This window comes from Pseudophryne corroboree, chromosome 11, assembly GCF_028390025.1.
Source record: "Pseudophryne corroboree isolate aPseCor3 chromosome 11, aPseCor3.hap2, whole genome shotgun sequence".
NCBI lineage: Eukaryota > Metazoa > Chordata > Amphibia > Anura > Myobatrachidae > Pseudophryne > Pseudophryne corroboree.
The window spans coordinates 214,248,423-214,256,446 of NC_086454.1; positions in this window are offsets into that span (position 1 = coordinate 214,248,423).

Here is an 8,024-nt window from a genome sequence, read left to right on the forward strand (position 1 = left end):
CTGCTAAGGGTGCAGGGGAGGAGGGGAAGGGAGCCGGATGGATCTGAATGTGAGCCGCACGTAAGGGACCATACTGATCCTCCCCACCTCAGCCCGCTGGTGCTGCTGCCTGACTTCTTCCGTGCAGCACAGCTGTCTTCTCCGGCTGCCGCTGCCGCTCCCGCACCCGCTTCAGGTGTGGGGGTACCACACCGCTCAGTAGGCAAGCGCTGTCAGTCAGGAGTCAGCGCTGCACCGGATGTCTCTTCTGGATGTCCTCTGACTTTCTCCTGCGGCGCAACTCCAGCTATTCCTCCCGCTGCGGCTCCCACTTCGGGTAAGGGGACCATATTGCTCAGTAGTGAGCACTTTCGGTAAGCCTGCGGCTGCTATGCCGCTACCCCTCTCCTCCACAGTCCTAATGGGTCGCTGCAGTCTGTAAGGGACCGCAGGTGCACACACCCAGGAACCGCTGGCTCTCCTCCCGCCGCCAGCAGCTACTTTTATAACCTCAGCCTGCACGAGACCCCTTCCCTCACTCACTCTCGCTCTCCTGGCGGCCACTGTGCAGCCGCAACAAATTGAAAAGCCCTATCTCTATAATGGGGCATATTTCTCTTAATTAAAAAAACCCTATAACTTTCTGAAAAACCACAACCCCAAAAGGCACTACACTGGGGCATACTCTATCTAGTAAAACAAACCCCAAGTCTTAATTCGTCCTCTATCCGGAGTTATGCCTTCCCAAAAAATATCTAATTCACTCTACTTGTCACTTAGACATGATCGAAATTTCAGAAACCTGTTGTAACTCTTCCACTCAAACTCCAAAAAGCAATGAAATTCCGATCATTAAGGCTGACGCCTTAATGGACGTGTTCCTTGCGCAATACAGATATGGTATGCCATCACAGCCTGTGGGTAAGTGCAGATTCAGCACTCTCACAGAGTGAGATTGCTGTCACTCACACAATGGTGGAGCTGCTAATTCACAGATTTGTGTGCTCATTGGAATACACACATGCAGTCTATGCAACTGAAGGTCTGAGCAGTTTTGTGGTGCTCCCATCCCACACAGTGCCCACAACCATCCCATTCAGTCAACACAACAAAGCCACCTTGTTACAACATCCTTCTAACTTTATACATCCATCTCACTTAGTATACACATTTAGCTCCCTCAAACATCTTGGTTAATTGCTAAACTATAATACCCCATCTACGGTCTATGCATCTACACTTACTTCCCCTATACACCCCCATGCTGCCCGGTCTTCCCCAATCCCTACTGCTGTGTTCTCCCATCTGTGCTAGTCTGTACTAACTTATCTGTACCATCTGTCTTTCCCCACCTGTGCATTGTCTGTACCACCGTTTCCTTCTCTCTGTGCTGCTCAGTGTTTCCTTCTTCAACGTCACTCTGCCTCCTCCAGTACATGGCACACTGTCTTCTCTCCCATCTGCACCAGTTTTCTACCCATCCATGCCAGTGTTTTCAACCCATCTGCACCATTTCCCGCATCTGCACCGCTCTGTCTCCCTTCCCATACTTGCTGCTTAATCTACCCCCCATCCACACCACTCTTACCCTATTCATGTAGCTGACATCCTGAAGGTAAATTTAGTGGATCCTGTGCTCTTGGCAGGGGATAACCGCCACAGCCCACCCCCCAGTGGTCCGGAAACGCCTCCGTTGTGCAGACCATGCCCTGCCAATGGCATTCTAACGCTGTTTGCACGCCCCCCTCCTTCCCCGCAACCACCTCTGCCTATCAATCAGGCAGGGTAATAGCATCTCACTGGGCTCCTGGGGTACGCACGCGCAGTGCGGCCATTGCACGTGCGCACCTCACAAACTAATTCAGACTGCAATCGCTGCTGCTGCTGCTGCGGTCTGAATTACCCCCTGTGTTTCTCTGTCCCCCCCATTAGTGCTGCTTAGTGTTCCCTCTATCCACACACTTCTGTTCCCCCATCCACACCGCTCTCCTCCCTCCAATCAACAACACTCTTACCTCATCTGAGCAGCTTTGTCTTCCGCTCAGACCTTCAGTTGCATAGACTGCATGTGTGTATTCCAATGAGCACACAAATCTGTGAATTAGCAGCTCCACCATTGTGTGAGTGACAGCAATCTCACTCTGTGAGAGTGCTGAATCTGCACTTACCCACAGGCTGTGATGGCATACCATATCTGTATTGCGCAAGGAACACGTCCATTAAGGCGTCAGCCTTAATGATCGGAATTTCATTGCTTTTTGGAGTTTGAGTGGAAGAGTTACAACAGGCTTCTGAAATTTCGATCATGTCTAAGAAGCCTTAATGGGACATGTGAAACCGTAAGGTTTTTTGTCTATGGAATTTCATCGCTTTTTTTTAATTTATTTTTTTTATTCAGAAATGTAAAATTTCACTTAAAGAATAAACATTTGATTTTTTAAATGTTTAATGAAAATGTTCGTATAACATCACTGTTCTGTGCAAAATTATTTTATTAACCAAACCAAATTGTTTAAGGTCCGTACACACTTAACGATTTAATGAGCGACGTCGCTCATTTTATCGTTAAGTGTGTATGCAGCCAGCGACAAACGATGCGCGGCCCCGCGGGTCGGCAACAATCTTCGCTGTCGGTAGGGCATGCAGGAAGGATGTGGACTGTCGTCCACGACCTTCATGCAGGGCTGGCGGGGGCGTGACGTCACTGAGCGATAAGAGCGGTCATATCGCTCAGTGTGTACAGTCGGCCGCTGGACGGCCCGGGAGGGGAAACATTAGACGATGTAGCTCACAGAGCGACATCGTTTAATGTGTACGGGCCTTTAGACTTTGGTCAAAATATTTTGCTGCCTTTGCAGCTGATGCAGGGAGGGGGGTAGGCGGCAGCAGCCTGTAACTGAGGCTGGAGGTAGGCGTGAAATGCATTGCTTGTACGTGTGAGTGCGTGGTGTCAGGTGCTGCGCGTGTATATGTGTGTGTGTGTGTCAGGTGCTGCCTGTGTATGTGTGTGTCAGCTCCTGTGTGTATGTGTGTGTCAGGTGCTGCGTGTATATATGAGTGTGTCTGATGGTGCGTGTGTATGCGTCAGCTGCCGCACGTGTGTGTGTGTGTGTGTGTGTGTGTCAGGTGTTGCGGGTGTATATGTGTGCGAGTATCAGGTGCTCTGCGTGTGTACAAGTGTATGTCTGGTGCTGTGCATGAATACGTATGTCTGTGTCAGGTGATGCGCGTGTACATGAGTGTGCGTCAGGTGCTGCGCGTGTACATGAGTGTGCATTAGGTGCTGCGCGTGTACATGAGTGTGCGTCAGGTGCTGCGCGTGTACATGAGTGTGCGTCAGGTGCTGCGCGTGTACATGTGTGTGCCTCAGGTGCTGCACGTGTCTATGTGTGTGTGAGTAAGGCACTGCGTGTGTATGTGTGTGTCTGATGGTGTGCGTGTATATGTATGTGTCAGGTGCTGCGTGTATATGCATGTGTCAGGTGCTGCGTGTATATGCATGTGTCAGGTGCTGCGTGTATATGCATGTGTCAGGTGCTGCGTGTATATGCATGTGTCAGGTGCTGCGTGTATATGCATGTGTCAGGTGCTGCATGTTTATTTTATTGTGTCTGATGCTACGTGTGTGTGTGTCAGGTGCCGCACGTGTATGTGTGTGTGTCAGGTGTTGCGCGTGTATATGTGTGTGTGTCAGGTGTTGCGCGTGTATGTGTGGGTCAGGTGCTGCATGTTTATTTTATTGTGTCTGATGCTACGTGTGTGTGTGTCAGGTGCCGCACGTGTATGTGTGTGTGTCAGGTGTTGCGCGTGTATGTGTGGGTCAGGTGCTGCATGTTTATTTTATTGTGTCTGATGCTACGTGTGTGTGTGTGTCAGGTGCCGCACGTGTATGTGTGTGTGTCAGGTGTTGCGCGTGTATGTGTGTGTCAGGTGCCGCGCGTGTATGTGTGCGTCAGGTGCCGTTCCCCTTCTTCCCATCCCAGCTCTCTCTGTAGAATACAGATATTGGCAAGGAAAAGCTGTCTTGTACCTTTGCATTTTTCTCCCAAACGAAGGTCACTAGAAAGAAAATTTTAAAGCCTCCTGTTAGGCCATCATCTACACGACATAGCCCTGAATTTTCCAATGCGTAGCTCTTTGCAAAAGAGAGATATTGGCAAGGAAAAGCTGTCTTGTACCTTTGCATTTTTCTCCCAAACGAAGGACACTAGAAAGAAAATTTTAAAGCCTCCTGTTAGGCCATCATCTACACGAAATAGCCCTGAATTTTCCAATGCGCAGCTCTTTGCAAAAGAGAGATATTGGCAAGGAAAAGCTGTCTTGTACCATTGCATTTTTCTCCCAAACGAAGGACACTAGAAAGAAAATTTTAAAGCCTCCTGTTAGGCCATCATCTACACGACATAGCCCTGAATTTTCCAATGCGCAGCTCTTTGCAAAAGAGAGATATTGGCAAGGAAAAGCTGTCTTGTACCTTTGCATTTTTCTCCCAAACGAAGGACACTAGAAAGAAAATTTTAAAGCCTCCTGTTAGGCCATCATCTACACGACATAGCCCTGAATTTTCCAATGCGCAGCTCTTTGCAAAAGAGAGATATTGGCAAGGAAAAGCTGTCTTGTACCTTTGCATTTTTCTCCCAAACGAAGGACACTAGAATTAAAATTTTAAAGCCTCCTGTTAGGCCATCATCTACACGACATAGCCCTGAATTTTCCAATGCGTAGCTCTTTGCAAAAGAGAGATATTGGCAAGGAAAAGCTGTCTTGTACCTTTGCATTTTTCTCCCAAACGAAGGACACTAGAATTAAAATTTTAAAGCCTCCTGTTAGGCCATCATCTAAACGACATAGCCCTGAATTTTCCAATGCGCAGCTCTTTGCAAAAGAGAGATATTGGCAAGGAAAAGCTGTCTTGTACCTTTGCATTTTTCTCCCAAACGAAGGTCACTAGAAAGAAAATTTTAAAGCCTCCTGTTAGGCCATCATCTACACGACATAGCCCTGAATTTTCCAATGCGTAGCTCTTTGCAAAAGAGAGATATTGGCAAGGAAAAGCTGTCTTGTACCATTGCATTTTTCTCCCAAACGAAGGACACTAGAAAGAAAATTTTAAAGCCTCCTGTTAGGCCATCATCTACACGACATAGCCCTGAATTTTCCAATGCGCAGCTCTTTGCAAAAGAGAGATATTGGCAAGGAAAAGCTGTCTTGTACCTTTGCATTTTTCTCCCAAACGAAGGTCACTAGAAAGAAAATTTTAAAGCCTCCTGTTAGGCCATCATCTACACGACATAGCCCTGAATTTTCCAATGCGCAGCTCTTTGCAAAAGAGAGATATTGGCAAGGAAAAGCTGTCTTGTACCATTGCATTTTACTCCCAAACGAAGGACACTAGAAAGAAAATTTTAAAGCCTCCTGTTAGGCCATCATCTACACGACATAGCCCTGAATTTTCCAATGCGCAGCTCTTTGCAAAAGAGAGATATTGGCAAGGAAAAGCTGTCTTGTACCATTGCATTTTTCTCCCAAACAAAGGTCACTAGAAAGAAAATTTTAAAGCCTCCTGTTAGGCCATCATCTACACGACATAGCCCTGAATTTTCCAATGCGTAGCTCTTTGCAAAATAGAGATATTGGCAAGGAAAAGCTGTCTTGTACCTTTGCATTTTTCTCCCAAACGAAGGACACTAGAATTAAAATTTTAAAGCCTCCTGTTAGGCCATCATCTACACGACATAGCCCTGAAGTTTCCAATGCGCAGCTCTTTGCAAAAGAGAGATATTGGCAAGGAAAAGCTGTCTTGTACCTTTGCATTTTTCTCCCAAACGAAGGTCACTAGAAAGAAAATTTTAAAGCCTCCTGTTAGGCCATCATCTACACGACATAGCCCTGAATTTTCCAATGCGTAGCTCTTTTCAAAAGAGAGATATTGGCAAGGAAAAGCTGTCTTGTACCTTTGCATTTTTCTCCCAAACGAAGGACACTAGAAAGAAAATTTTAAAGCCTCCTGTTAGGCCATCATCTACACGAAATAGCCCTGAATTTTCCAATGCGCAGCTCTTTGCAAAAGAGAGATATTGGCAAGGAAAAGCTGTCTTGTACCATTGCATTTTTCTCCCAAACGAAGGACACTAGAAAGAAAATTTTAAAGCCTCCTGTTAGGCCATCATCTACACGACATAGCCCTGAATTTTACAATGCGCAGCTCTTTGCAAAAGAGAGATATTGGCAAGGAAAAGCTGTCTTGTACCTTTGCATTTTTCTCCCAAACGAAGGACACTAGAAAGAAAATTTTAAAGCCTCCTGTTAGGCCATCATCTACACGACATAGCCCTGAATTTTCCAATGCGCAGCTCTTTGCAAAAGAGAGATATTGGCAAGGAAAAGCTGTCTTGTACCTTTGCATTTTTCTCCCAAACGAAGGACACTAGAATTAAAATTTTAAAGCCTCCTGTTAGGCCATCATCTACACGACATAGCCCTGAATTTTCCAATGCGTAGCTCTTTGCAAAAGAGAGATATTGGCAAGGAAAAGCTGTCTTGTACCTTTGCATTTTTCTCCCAAACGAAGGACACTAGAATTAAAATTTTAAAGCCTCCTGTTAGGCCATCATCTGAACGACATAGCCCTGAATTTTCCAATGCGCAGCTCTTTGCAAAAGAGAGATATTGGCAAGGAAAAGCTGTGTTGTACCTTTGCATTTTTCTCCCAAACGAAGGTCACTAGAAAGAAAATTTTAAAGCCTCCTGTTAGGCCATCATCTACACGACATAGCCCTGAATTTTCCAATGCGTAGCTCTTTGCAAAATAGAGATATTGGCAAGGAAAAGCTGTCTTGTACCATTGCATTTTTCTCCCAAACGAAGGACACTAGAAAGAAAATTTTAAAGCCTCCTGTTAGGCCATCATCTACACGACATAGCCCTGAATTTTCCAATGCGCAGCTCTTTGCAAAAGAGAGATATTGGCAAGGAAAAACTGTCTTGTACCTTTGCATTTTTCTCCCAAACGAAGGTCACTAGAAAGAAAATTTTAAAGCCTCCTGTTAGGCCATCATCTACACGACATAGCCCTGAATTTTCCAATGCGCAGCTCTTTGCAAAAGAGAGATATTGGCAAGGAAAAGCTGTCTTGTACCATTGCATTTTACTCCCAAACGAAGGACACTAGAAAGAAAATTTTAAAGCCTCCTGTTAGGCCATCATCTACACGACATAGCCCTGAATTTTCCAATGCGCAGCTCTTTGCAAAAGAGAGATATTGGCAAGGAAAAGCTGTCTTGTACCATTGCATTTTTCTCCCAAACGAAGGTCACTAGAAAGAAAATTTTAAAGCCTCCTGTTAGGCCATCATCTACACGACATAGCCCTGAATTTTCCAATGCGTAGCTCTTTGCAAAATAGAGATATTGGCAAGGAAAAGCTGTCTTGTACCTTTGCATTTTTCTCCCAAACGAAGGACACTAGAATTAAAATTTTAAAGCCTCCTGTTAGGCCATCATCTACACGACATAGCCCTGAAGTTTCCAATGCGCAGCTCTTTGCAAAAGAGAGATATTGGCAAGGAAAAGCTGTCTTGTACCTTTGCATTTTTCTCCCAAACGAAGGTCACTAGAAAGAAAATTGTAAAGCCTCCTGTTAGGCCATCATCTACACGACATAGCCCTGAATTTTCCAATGCGTAGCTCTTTTCAAAAGAGAGATATTGGCAAGGAAAAGCTGTCTTGTACCTTTGCATTTTTCTCCCAAACGAAGGACACTAGAAAGAAAATTTTAAAGCCTCCTGTTAGGCCATCATCTACACGAAATAGCCCTGAATTTTCCAATGCGCAGCTCTTTGCAAAAGAGAGATATTGGCAAGGAAAAGCTGTCTTGTACCATTGCATTTTTCTCCCAAACGAAGGACACTAGAAAGAAAATTTTAAAGCCTCCTGTTAGGCCATCATCTACACGACATAGCCCTGAATTTTCCAATGCGCAGCTCTTTGCAAAAGAGAGATATTGGCAAGGAAAAGCTGTCTTGTACCTTTGCATTTTTCTCACAA